We start from the raw sequence: 14,392 nt of genomic DNA, 5'->3' as shown, positions 1-14,392 counted from the left end.
TATATGGGTGTGGCTTGGGCACCCCAAGACAATTACAATAGTAACATTAGGAATCACTGATCACAGATGAACATAACAAATATAATAATAACAAAAAAGTTTGAAATGTTATGATAATTACAAAGATGGGGCACAGAGACACATAGTGAAAATGTTGGAAAATTGGTGCTGATAGTTTTGCTTGACGCAGAATAGTCCCAAATCTTCAATTTGTAAAAAAGCACAATATCTGCAAAGCACAATAAAGCATAGTGCAATAAAACAAGATATATCTGTAATTGTTCTTTATGATAGTAAAATGATTTTAGGAATGATATTCATGACTTACCAAGGTCTGAGGGAAAAGAGCTAAAAATACGTGAATCAGAAGATTGTGGATCGAGGTCCTACAAATTAAAAGATTGAAGTGGCTAGATTTTTTGGACATATAGGGATGTAGAAAGATAAAGTTCATATATAAAATGTATTTTAAACCAGTACTTACTCTGTGTGTGTCTGTATTTTTAACGAAAATATAATGGGTATTAAAATGAATTCTAGCTTTAGGATATGCCAAGATTTGCTATGTTTTCTCTGAATTAGATTATATCTTAAATATATTGATTATGGTGCAGTAGAAATTTGAATGTATCAAATGAAACATTCTTTAATTCCCTATCAAAGTTGATGCCCAGCCAAATCTGAATATGAGCTATATAATCTTCTATCTTCCATTGACAGTGATTGTATTTCATTATCAAACCTCTTGGATTTCTCAGATATCATTTCTCCTATGTGACTACAGGCACATGATGGTAAAAATATTCCCTAAGGTTTTGCATTGGCCTTATGATGGAGGCTGACCAAGCAGAACTAAGGCTGAGCTTCCCCAAAACTGAGGAAATATTTTGAGTTCCCTCACCTACTTAAAAAACATTTTATAGGGGTGTCTGAGTGGCTGAGTCTATTAAATTTTTGCCTTCAGCTCAGGTCATGATCCTGGGGTCCTGGGATCAAGTCCCACATCAGGCTTCCTGCTCAGCAGGGAGCCTTCTCCCTCTCCCTTTGCCACACCCCCTGCTTGTGCTAGCTCTCTCCCTCTCTCTCTTTCTTTCTTTTCTTTTCTTTTTTTTTTTTTTAAGATTTTATTTATTTGACAGAGAGAGAGACAGCCTGTGAGAGAGGGAACACAAGCAGGGGGAGTAGGAGAGGAAGAAGCAGGCTTCCAGCAGAGCAGGGAGCCCAATGTGGGGCTCGATCCCAGGACCCTGGGATCACACCCTGCGCGGAAGGTAGATGCTTAATGACTGAGCCCCCCAGGTGGCCGCCCTCTCTCTGTGTGTCAAATAAATAAATAAAATCTTAAAAATAAACCATTTTACAGGAGAGAGCATGTTACCCATTGTAAAATTTATATTTAAAGCTTTTGGAAGAATTCCACTGGTGTTTTCCTTGGAAAGTAAAGTGACACACCTTTTCCTTAAAACTGGCCAACCAAACACCAAAATGGCAAATGAAGAGTATTATTCAGCAAAGTGATTATTCAACAAAGGAACCTTAAACTATGGGACTGCAGAGATAGTTCATTCTCCCTCGTGGCAGTCCTGAAGCTATCTTTCTGGGAAGGATACAGCATCTTAAGAATACACTTCAAAAATGAGGTCACAATGCACTTAAAACTCAAAGTTCCTGAAAAACAAAAGATAATTTATATGGCAGGCACCACTATGTCCAGGCTTCATGGAATTTTTCCAAGTTCTGTCATCATTGGATCTAATACAAATTAACAAGCTTCTGAAAATGGTCAGAAAATATGAAGACAATATTTGAGGTCAAAAGAAATAGAAATACTACAATGATACCATCTCTTGTACCGACACTAAAAATCAATAACGAGTGTAAGGGTGTGGGGCAAAAGTAAGGTTGGGGTGTAAATTTTGGCACTATGTTTGGAGGCACTATGTTTGCCTAGGTGCATCAAAAGTTCTAAAAATCAATTCTTTTGTGAAATCTCACTTTTCCTCATTAAGTTTCTTTCCTGCTCCTCCTCCTCCTTCTTTTGAGTAAGACAGAAATTACTTACAGAATTGCTTATTGCAACTTTTAATTTTACCTATTACCTATTTCTGGATCTTAAGGTAGTTCCTGAATTTTAAAACTTTAAAAAGTATGGAAAATTCATGTAATAAATGGTCTATCATGACCTCATTAAATTTGTTATTTAGAATTAGATTTACCAATATGAAGGTTTACCACAAGATATTTTCGAGTTAAAACAAAAAAGCAATGTACAGAGCAATATAGTGAATACTTTTAAAAATCCAACAATTTATTGTATTTTTTTCTAGATAGAAAAGTCTATAGGAATATTTTAAAATGTAGTAGCAGTTATTGTCTATGAGTGGTGAACTTCAGATTTGATTCTTGTCCCTTTGAATTATCTTCCACTTTCTTATATTTTAATTAAATATAACTTTTGCAATTATAATGTAACCAAAACTTGAACAGAAAATAATAACAGTCTTATACATAGACACATAACATGACTTAATATATGTTTTTTTTAAGTATACTGTTTCTCAATAATTTCTTAATTGTTGGGAAAAAAAAGTAAAATCATTGGCATAGTGTGAGAAAATGTGTGCATTTATATCTCTTCCTGAAAATATTATGAGGCTTGATTTATATTCCTGTAGGCCCCCATGGCTACCTTTTCTAATTTCCTATTAACATTAAAATGTTACATTAGACCTTTTCTTTTGATAGAGTAATAATTACTTTCACGAGGATTCATTTAAATCTCATGACATGTGTCTTCTGGAGAGAAGTACTTAATTATCTCTGTTACTTATAGTTATGTTTAGGAAACCCATTGAACTTTTATTCATATTTCACAATTATCCAAATAACATAAGCCTGCCTAGCTGGGACCTCTGTCCTCTATCACATTAACTAATAAAGATGCACTTCTCATTTGATAGTTTGGGGTTTAGACATATGTCTACAAAAGGGTAACGATTCTATGAAAACCACTATCTCACCATTTTTTAATTTTCCCCCTAGAGGACTGTTACACATCTTAAGTATTTGTTTGATCATGGAGATAAAATAGAAAGAGCTGGAAAGTTCATTTATTCCATGCCTTTGATTTTGGAGAATGCTAGAGAAGGAAATTCTTGACAAATCATAAAGGGTATGTGCCTATGGTGCTTTCAACCTCCTTTGTTCAATCTTTTCATCTGTGGTATATCTTCATGATTGCCTCCATCTCCTTAATGCCTTCCTTTTATTTTTTATTCACAAACCTGTAAATAAATGATTAAGTTTTATTCCTTCTAGGGATAGTTGCTACCTTTATAGATCTGCGACTTAAAGACGTGGAATTTTAGGTATCAGCCAGAACTTGTGAAAGATTTGAGAAGAAGGAAGCATTGGGGCCTATTTTGGAAGTGTAATTTTTTATTTTTAGTATTATTATTATTTTTTTTTTACAAAGTCTCAATAGTTTGAAAGAGGTTGAATGCCAACAGTTTATGATTTCCAGGTAGGTTTTTAGTGCAACATCTGTAGTGCCTGCACATATATGTGTGGGGTGTTTGGTGTGTTACAGGGACTGATGGAATTTAATCTCTAGAAATCAGGGGTGCCAACTGTATTCCCAAAGCAAAAATTGTTGCTCTCAAAATGCCGGAAATCTCCAAATTGAGAAAAACTCCTTTGGCTGTTATAAGAGCAGCTTTGTGTCAGTCAGATGAGTGTCCGTGTCCTCATCATGCCACTTCCTAGTTTGATATATTAAGGAACTCTTTCAACTTTCTAAACAGTGAGTATTAAATGAAATACACAAATTGTTTAATTTAGCGTGTGGCTAAAAATAAATTCAATAACTGTTGTATTATTTTATTATCTCACACACACACACAAAAAAGTATTTTAAAAATGTAGCAACTTAAATAACAAAAATAAGTCTTACTGCATGAAGACCATATTAAAATATCGACTCTATTGAAGCTAAACAGTGTGAATATTCAACCTATTTTCTAGCCTATCTTTGACACATAATCTAAACTTCAGCCATAAGAATCACTTGGTGTTCCAGTAATATGCCATGTTTTCCCTAAGTGATGATCTTCCTTTTGTTTGGAATGCCATCCCTCACCCAGTCAGCTTGGCAATCTCACCTTTTTATATTAAAATGATTAAAAAATACCTTTTGTGGGGAAGCTTCCCGCGTACCTGTATCAGTTTCTTCTGATTGATAGTGAGGTTCCTCAACATACCACGGCCAAGTAATGAGGATATTTGTTGCATAACAAAAGGTGTAGAGATTAGTGGGATGGGGTACAGAAGAACCTTAGGGAAGCCCAACAAGATCTTCTAAAACTCAGCGATGAATGTCTTTCCATCCTCACTGGGTTGGGTTTGTCCTCAGCCTCATTCATCCTCAGGCTCTGTTTATGGCTGAGGCTGCCCCAGATTTCAAGTGCTCACAACAAAGAGCAATGCAGGAGAGCTCCTCCTCTCAAGTCTTTTTTAATAGAAAGAAAATTGTTTCCCGCGGAGAGTCTTAGCAGACTACACTCTACCTCAGTTGTCATGGATTAACATTGGGATACATGTGCATGCCCAGCTGCAAAAACCACCAAAGCAAGCCAATGGCCTTCCCTGCCTCTACAGTGGGATGTGGGGCTTTTCAAAAGTGGCAAAAAGAGCTGTTGGGTAGGTAACTGAATGTATTTTCTGCATGCCTTCTCTCCATCTCAGCCCTCCCACACTCTCACCTGTCCATAGTACAAGGTCCTCCATTTGCCGCACTCTTTCGATACCCAGACACACCTATATTAACACCTACTTCCCATTATTGTAAATATTTCTATTTTTGCCTACATCTCAGCAGCTTATGGGTAGAAATGCTGTTGTCTTCATCGTTATATTCTCAGTGCCTATTTTGGTTCACCATAAATGAGGACTAATTAAAGGAGTAAGTTTTAAAGTCTTTCAAAATAGGAAACAAGAAATTATGATTGAGAAATATCTTTTAAAATCAAAATTGGAACTTGAGATAAGTAAAATTTGTGTCTTTGAAGAGCCCTTAATGGTTAAAACACAGCATAACAGAGAGGAGACACTGCATCATCCCTGAAAGAGCCAAAGCCTAACCATCTGCTTCGTATCTCACTAAGCCTAGAGATGAGAAAAAAGATGTGAATTTTGGTACCCCCTGGGAGATTGGAAGAGGATCATACAGGATTTAGAGAATAGAACTTGCAAAGAAATGTCAATAATTTAGGCTTTTTCTTTTACATTTACAAAGGAGACCTGTCAAAATTTTCCCCTTCCTTAACAATGTAGTATGTGAAATAATTCTGCAGATTCATTTCAGAGGGCTTTTGAGAAAGGACAGGTAAAAAAAGAAATAGAACATTTCTACTGAAATTTCAGAAAAGGACACAGAACTGCAAAGCTTTAGTCCAATGATAATAAAAACTCGAGTCAACCATGTTGAATGTATCAGTTTTATTCCACTGAAAAGTACATCCTTTGTCTCTTGCTAAATAAAAGGCAGGGTTTTTACTTTGGTACTTTTTGTTTTTTCTTGGTAAAGAAGCAGTTCTAAACAGGTCTATGCTGAGTGTGTTACAATTTTTCATATCACTGTCTATGGAAAAAAAAACAACCAACCAAGAGGCTAACAATGTGTAAATGATCAAGGAAAAACAAACAAACAAAAACACAACTTTCTCCCTGAAAATTAAATGTCAAATTAGATTTGAAATGCTTACAGAGATACTTTTCATTTGTTCATTATGATAGAAATGATAAATGAGCAAAGCTTCTTGATCTGGGGATAATGTACTTCTTTAAATTTTCAATTTTGTCCTGGTTTTATATAAGGTGTTTTGTAAGTACAAATTGCCATTTTCATCACCAAAACCACTTGGTGTTTAATAAGGCATAGGCTGACTGCAAATTTGGTAGCTGATAGAAAGCATAAAAATATACAATTAGTTATAATTTTCTCATAATAGAAATATCTAACATTTTTGCACTTTTTCATCTCATGAGAATAGAAACATGTATACACACACACACTCACTTCCCAATTCATATATTTCCTAGAGATGTCATTTTTGAGCATTTATAATGTATTCTTCATAAAATCTTGTCATATGCTTTTAGTTATTATTGCTGGCTTTAGTCCTGTGCAGATGTATTTTAACTGTCTTTTGACATCAAGGAGAAGAAGTGGTATTTTATTTAAGCAGGTAGTGTTGAAACTAACAAAACAACTTAGGAGAAAAGGGCCTTTAAATTCATGGTAAAGTACCTAAAAGCTTGTCTGTTTCCTACTTACCAGTCAGACTTTAAAAAAGTGATGCTTGGGCTGTGAGATGTAACTGGGGTGTGGTATTAGATTCTTGTTCCTGTTGTAACAAGTTATCACAAACTTAGTGGGTTAAAGCTACGCAGTTTTGTTATCTTTCAGTTCTGGGGGTCAAAACCCTAAGTAGTGTCTATAGGACTGACTGAGAATCCATTTTCTTTCCTTTCTTGGCTTCTAGAGGCTGCCCACATTGCTTGGCGTCTGGCCCCTGTTATCAGATTACTCCAACCTCTGCTTCTGTTTTCACATCTCTCCTCTGTGATTTCCCTCTTATAAGAACTCGTGATTACGTTGGGCTCACCTGGGTAATCTGGGCTAGTCTCTCGGCCTCATGATCCTTAGCTTAATCACATTTGCCCAGTCCCTTTTACTGTGTGAAGTGACATATTCTCAGGTCTGGGAATTAGGATATGGACATCTTTGAGGTACCATTATTCAGCCCACCAAAGGACTCTTATCCAAGCATTTGGTTGATCTCTCTTCATCAGTCTTAGCTTTGGGGATAATGGAATTCTGGTGGAGCAGTACGCAAATTTTAAAATACAACTATATATACTGTATGAGTGTATGTGCACAACCGTCTGTAGTTAGAGAAATTAAGTTAATAAATTATCAATCATGACTCACCAGGACAATGGAAATTGTTAATTAAAAATCATGTTATTATTGAAATGTGGATGCTCTTGTCAAAAGTTCAAGAAAAAAAAAAAGAAGTAAAAAACCAGTGACTCACTGAAGTGGTGATTAGCAAAAGTTTATTGTGTGCACACCAAAAAGATAGTATGCAAATGGAGAGTACTCAAACCAATACATGGAATGAGGCTTAAAGATATATTGTTATAAAGTAGCTTGTATAGGGTAGAAACAGTGACTATTCGTCACAGTGATGATTATAGTATTAGAATTTTCTTAAATGGGAGAGAATTGGTTAGTGGTTGCCTCATATCCATTTTGGGGAACAATTTAAGTTTCACTTAAATTTTCAGAGGCATAAGCAAGAAGTGACCCAGGTCAAGTTAGCCTCGTTTGTCATACAAAATAATCTAACTTAAGCTTTGCTTGTATGACTAAAGCAGTTTGTCTGTTCAGGGAATTTTCAAGGCTGGTCTCCATTTGTGTTTGATTTTACAACTCTTCATTACTAATTGCCCCTTTAATACAAGCTTGGGCAGATTTTTAAGGATGGATTTAGCAAAGATAAATGATGTTATGAATTATAGTCTTATAATGTATAATATGGTTTATTTTTAATCAACCAGGCATTTTGTGGAGGAGAACTAACTCCTTGATAAAATGAAACTGCCAGTTTTGACCAATTTTTGACCAACCTTTCCTCACACCAACCTTCTTAATAATAATCCAAATATATTTTCCTATTTCTGTTAAACATAGACTTAAAATGGTGAGTTGCATTTTATCTTACACTTACAATGATGATATTTCTAAAGGAATGATTTAAAAAAATACACTATTATTAACATATTTGGCTAAATTAGTATTGCATAACCAGCTATTGTAACTGTAATTTTCAGTATAGTCTTTAAGAGACTCTGGAGGATAACATTGAATCTCTCTCAAGTTTGATTTTTAGTTTTCATGGATGCTTTAATTTTATACGGTATAATCTTTAGTATTCAAGTTATTTTATTTTAACCATGGGAGAACTTAGCTTTATTTTTGGCGATTAACTAAATAAAGCTATTGATCTTTCTGATAATAAAATATAAAACACTGGTATTGCTTTGATGTTCATCCCCCCCTCCCCATCCAAAAATAATGTATAATTCTTTTTGAAAAATTTGATTTTTTTCCATTGACATCAGCTTGTTAGGGCAAATATGAAGTCTTAAGGCAGAACCTTCTGCCCGCCAGGCGCTCATCACCAGTGTCTACAATACACAGAGTAAACTATAGTAGGAGCTGTTTGGTACTTTGGGTGGAGTGTTTCCCTTTTAGTATATGTGCTGCCAAAGCGAGCAATGGGTGAAGCGCTATGGAACTGTTGATGGAGGAAGACAAAGTTTGTTGGGGAAGTTTTGATTAAATGAGTTAAAATGTCCTTGGACTTTCAAGAAAGACTAGAATTTTGTTGTCGGGGAAAGGGCATTCGAAGCAAAGCAATTAAGTAGTAAAGACACATAAAACTCTATATTTGGGGAAAGTGGATAGAATAGCATAGGGAACATAGAAGTGTAGGTTGAACCGTGAAAGGAGAGGAGAAGAAGGCATTGAAGAGAAATCTTTTAACCGTATTATGAAAAACAATTCATATGGAATTCTGAGGACTCTTTTCTTCATCTGCATATGCACAGTGTTTTGGAGTACCGGAATATAAAGGGAAACAATATAAGGTACTTCCTAATACTTGATAACTAACACAGCTCCTTTAATTTTACATGAGCCTAATAGAAATTTGAAGTTGAATTAGTAATACTTTCTGTAGATATCTACAAGAATTATGTTCTCCTGGTAGTGAAATCATTGCCTCTTACATGATAAGAAAGGAAATACATCTATATTTCTCTTTTAGCAATTATGAATGGTATATTATTAACCATCATATATCTGTTAGCAATGAGATGTAGATATACTTAATAAATATTTGTGATGTTAACTGAGTTCTGAAAACGTAAGTCACAGCCTTTCCCTAATACTTAGCTTGTGCAGGAGGTTGTAAGCAATTTTTTAACTTAGGATCAATATTGCACTCTTCAGGAGTTTGGCTGTTGAATGGGTATTACCCTTCCTTTATCTTTAATTTGTAATTAGTTACCAGATTTCATCATTTATACTTCCTTTAAATCTCTCCATACTGTCCTGTTATGCATGTAGTAGCAATTAATTTTTTTTAGTAAATTAACATTTGCCTTAGTATTTAAATAGCAAGTTGACTTCTACGGAAATGGCATAACGTTATTATAAATTGATCATGGTGAAATATTCAAAGAGCTGGAATCTACATAGTTATTCAGTAGACCCCTATTGATGGATATTAGTTTTAGTATTTGACTTTGATTCTTCCTGTTTTGTGAAAAGATAAAAAGTAACAGTTCATTGGGACATTAAAATAAGAAGATATAAATTAGTCTGTGGCAACTCATGTATCTAAAATCTTTCATTTAAGACCATCTATATCCAGCTTCCAAAAATATTACTATAAATTTTTATTAAAATGAGCAATTAGATGTTTTCATATAAATATAACAAGATTATCATACTAAGCCAGGGTGAATCCAAACTTAGTAAACTCTATAGGCTATGATTGTCCTAATCTTTTCATGTCTTTTGATTGAAAGAGTCTATTATTATAAAAAGATAGACATGATACTAGCTTTGATCTTCTTCCTTAGGGCTGTAAGTGAAACTGCCTGCACATTCTCATAAGCTTCTTGTTTTAATTACAGAGTATAACATTACATTTCATACAATAGGAAGATATTTAAAACAAGATTAGTTTGACTATCTCAGAAGTGTGGCATGAAGCATTAAATAGGGTAAGTGGAAAATACATATACACACAACATATTTAGCTTCTGATTCAAGGAGCTCAATCCAGTGGATATCTTTTAAAATAATCACCTTGAAGTACTGAAAATTCATTCATTGGGATCATATAATCAACGCTTTTAAAAACCCACCTTGAAATGGAATATCTGGTTGAAAAATAAATAATTGAGTTGTAGCAAGCTATTCTTAACTGCTGTTACCTGGAGGGATAATATAAAACTGTCCCCAAAATCACAACAGTGCAAATTGTCTTTAAGGGTTGGAGTTTGCTTAGCAAGCTGATAACATAGGCTCATTAGGTAAATCCCCTTACGTCTATCTTACTCCCAATATAATTATATATATTATATATAATATATATGTATATTTTTTAATTAGGATGGATTTATATACATGTCTATACATGTGAATATGTATTGAAGGTGGTTTGCATATTTTTCCAAGGGATTTTTCTTCTGAGACTTTCTCAAGGGGATTATTCTGTATCTGTGGTTCAATGTAGGTGAATGAAACAAAATGAACAAAATACTTAACTGTCAAATATACACTTTTCAGTCTTAGCAGGATCCCCAGTGCTGTTACAAAGAAATCTTTTCACAGGTTCCCAGTTGATTCCTTTTCCAATTCCCCATAGCAGTTATCCTAAACCTTCACCACTCTTTCCAATTCTACCTTTTTCCAAATTTCAAAAAACAATCTTGCTTTTCAGTTCTTTGAAAAAACATAATCAGGCAAGAATACCAGCTTCCCTACCAGCTAATGATTTATCTATTTCATATTTCTATCCTTTTTTCCTCAGGGCAGGTGCTCCTACTAGTGTTTACGTTCTCATTCCAGCCCCATGAATTCTCCTTGGGAAACTCTTCCACTTTCATGTCCTTGGGCTCCAGTCCCTCTTCCTACAGTGGCACCTTTTCCTCAGCCTACAAGTTTACTCCATCTTTTCAGAACTCATCATACTTGAGCATTGTCAAAATGACCCCCTTCCTCATTCTAACTCTTCAGATTTCACCTGGTTTTAGTAAAACTCCTTTTCCCTTGCCCTTCTCCTTTCATATCTCTAGCTAAACTTTCTGTCCTCTCCATCCCCTTGCCTGACCTACTCTTTTCTTTGCCCTCACCTCCTTACCCCCACCTCACTTTAATTTCATCTACATCTATTCTTAGAGTTTTTCACTGTCTTCTTACAGCTTCAGGTATGTTCCATGTTTCCATCTTTGATTATTCTCCTGAATTTCAGATTTAAATGAATCACTGCCTGATGTATATTTATTCTTGGATCTCCCACAAGCATCTCATACTCATTTTATTCCCCAAAGAGTTGATAAGTCATACATTGAGGGTCAAAGATCTGAATTTAAGATTCTGACATTTAATGAGATGGTGAGCAGAATATTTGACTTCAGTTTCCTCACCAAACACTGTCTTGGAATTCCATTTTGCCAATATACTTATCTACCAACCATCCCTTCTCATATACATTATTGCAATAACATTCTAATTGATCTCCTTGTTTCCACCTTCACTTCACTTAAGTTTACTCTCAACACAGTAGTCAGAGTTACCCTTTAAAAAAGTAAGTTAGTTTGTCTTTTTACTCAGAACTTTTCAGCAGTTTCCCATCTTGACTTTTAGTAAAACTCAAACCTTCATCTGCCACTTTCAACCCTGTATTTACTGATTTCTTGACTTCAACTCTTTCTACTCTCTCTTTTCCTCCAGCCATTCTGATCTCCTTAGTGTTTCTTTAAATATGCTGGGCACCCTCCTGCCTCCGATCTTTAGTATATGACCTTTACCACATGTCCTTTTATTCAAATAGTTGTCACCCTTACCTTCCATAAGTCTTTATTTCAAATGTCCCATTGTCTGTGACATATTCTCTGACCACTTTATTTAAAATTGTATCTCCATCTCCCCCACCTCCAATTCTTAACCTCCATCTCTGTTTCATTTTTCTCCATAAGGTTTTATCTTCTAATATACTATACATTTAACTCATTTATTTTATTTTTGTTTCTATCCTGCCACTAAAATTTAAGTTTTGTGATGGCAGGGATTTCTGTTTTGGAAAAAAAAAAAATGTATCCCCAGTGCCTAGAACATAGTAGAAACTCATTTGTGATTGTTTAATAAGTAAATGAATGAACAAATTAAGATGGGGTAGTGGTGGTGGAAGTGCTTTTGAGGTAAAAAGCAACACACTATAAAATACTTATTATTCCCTCTATTATACCTACTGTTATTATTCTAATGCCCCCATGACCAGGCTCACACGGACCTTATTTTTTTTTTATATCCATATGTTTTATCTTGGTTTTGAGATCCCATCCAATCAATTTTTGAGACTATTTACTTAGAGACATATTTGAGCCTTGCAACCGTTAGGTCACCAATTCTTAACTCATACCTCACTTGGAGCAGAGTCTGCATTTTAGTCCCCATTACTTTAGTTCAATCATCGGGAGCTTTTCTCTAGACAATTGCAACAGTCTCCTGACAGATGACTTTGTACAATATCTTATCATAAATAACCTTTCTTAAATACTTTTGTGAGACTTCAAATTATCTACAAACACTTCCTATGGTAATCAACGTCCTTCATTCCTGACTCTGACCTATGTTTTTGAGATGCTATTTTCCAACACCATGAACAGTTCTTTATGGTCCTTTTTTATTTCTTTATACTTTCAATAAGTACTTATTGATTATTTACTGAGTCAGGCCTTATACAATGATAGTTAGCAAGGCGCCATCTCTTTTCCCTTATCCTCATAGAAATTTGCTATAGTTTGGGAGGTAAGAAGAAAGGAAACAATCTAGTGTCTCAAGATCATAAATCAAATGCAGAGTAGCTATAGGTACAATGAACATCCATTCTGACTTTTCTGGAGTAGATTTAGTTTATGCCTGTTTCCCAGTATAATTATTAATAAGCCTTCCTTCATTTTCAGAACTTTCCCAGTTTGGTGATAAATTATACAGTCTCCTTGTCTATAAGCAAAACAATTTGAATTTTATCTCATGTTCTTTCCCTACATTAACTACAAAAGTTATGTGACAGTCTAAAACAAAATTTAAGTCCTCCTCCTGTAGCAGTGGAAAATACTTATAAATATCACACAAACTGTTTGGTGAAAAAAAAAAAAAAACTCAAGGCTTTATAACCTGAATGCCATTTCAATTTTAGAATTTTTTTTTGTTTCAAATGCACTTTAATAATTAGTTCCTTAGTTATATTGTCACTCTACCCCTTGTCTGGAATGCCCTATATTTACTCTTCATTTATCCAAATCCTAACTATTTTTAAAGTAATGCTTACATCTCCAAACTATTCTTTTGTTTTGTTTTGTTTCCATCTCTATGTTCTCTTCTTTTTTTAGATATATATTTTTTAAAGTTTTTATTTATTTATTTGAGAGAGAGAGACAGAGCAAACAAGAGCACAAGCAGGGGGCGGGGAGAGGCAAAAGGAGGGGAGAGCAGACTCCCCTGCACAGGAAGCCAGATGTGGGACTCCATCCCAGGATGCTAGGATCATGACCTGAGCCAAAGGCAGACACAGGCACCCCTGTGTTCTTATTTATTTATTTATTTATTTATTTATTTATTTATTTAATTTATTTTGTTTTTTGAAGATTTAATTTATTTGTTTGAGAGACAGAGAGAGTGAGCGAAAGCATAAGTGGGGGACCGGCAGAGGGAGAGGGAAAAGCAGACTCCCCCTGAGCAGGGAGCCAGACGTGGGGCCCCATCCCAGAACCCTGGGATCATGACCTGAGCCTAAGGCAGACACTTAACTAACTGAGCCACCCAGGTACCCTTCTGGTCCCTTCTTTTAGCAGTTATTTTCTGTATTATTTATTTGGCAAATTTTTGTATAAAAGTACTTTTCTACATGCAGTGTATTGGATCCTTAAAGACAAAGATGTGACTTCTACATTTTTGTAGCACCAATTCTAGAGCTAAATACAGAGTATGCTCAATCAACTTAATGTAAAAACAAAACAAAATAAAACAACTCAGCTATGATAATAGTGGTAATAAGTGTGGTATTGATGGTGAATTTATTGAAAAACATAATAGGATAAGATAAAATAATAGGAACTTTCAGGTAATATCTATAGTTTGAAAGTGGAAAAAATAAGCTGTGTATATGTTTGTGTGTGTTTGAAATATATATTATTGAAAATAATGTTGGGGTCAGCAAAGAGGTTGAGGGAGAGAAAGAAAAGATATACCGTATTCGATCCCATTGTGTGGAAAATCCACCATCATTCTGTATTACTGGGGGGGGAAAGTCAATTAAGTTTATCTTGAATCATTCCTGTATATACATAACAAAAGTGTAAGTGATATCAAATGGCTAAGATTTGATATGGCTAACACTCCTTCACATTCAGAGATCATCCCAACTGTAAAAAAAAAAAAAAAAAGAAAAGAAAAAATTCCTACTTCAGACGTTTAAAATGTTAAAAAAGTAAATATTTTATTGAATAGATTCACAGTGTATAAGTATAT

This window comes from Ursus americanus, chromosome 1, assembly GCF_024610735.1.
Source record: "Ursus americanus isolate L20-20 chromosome 1, mUrsAme1.1.p, whole genome shotgun sequence".
In the NCBI taxonomy this organism is placed as follows: Eukaryota; Metazoa; Chordata; class Mammalia; order Carnivora; family Ursidae; genus Ursus; species Ursus americanus.
This window is presented reverse-complemented; position numbering follows the sequence as displayed.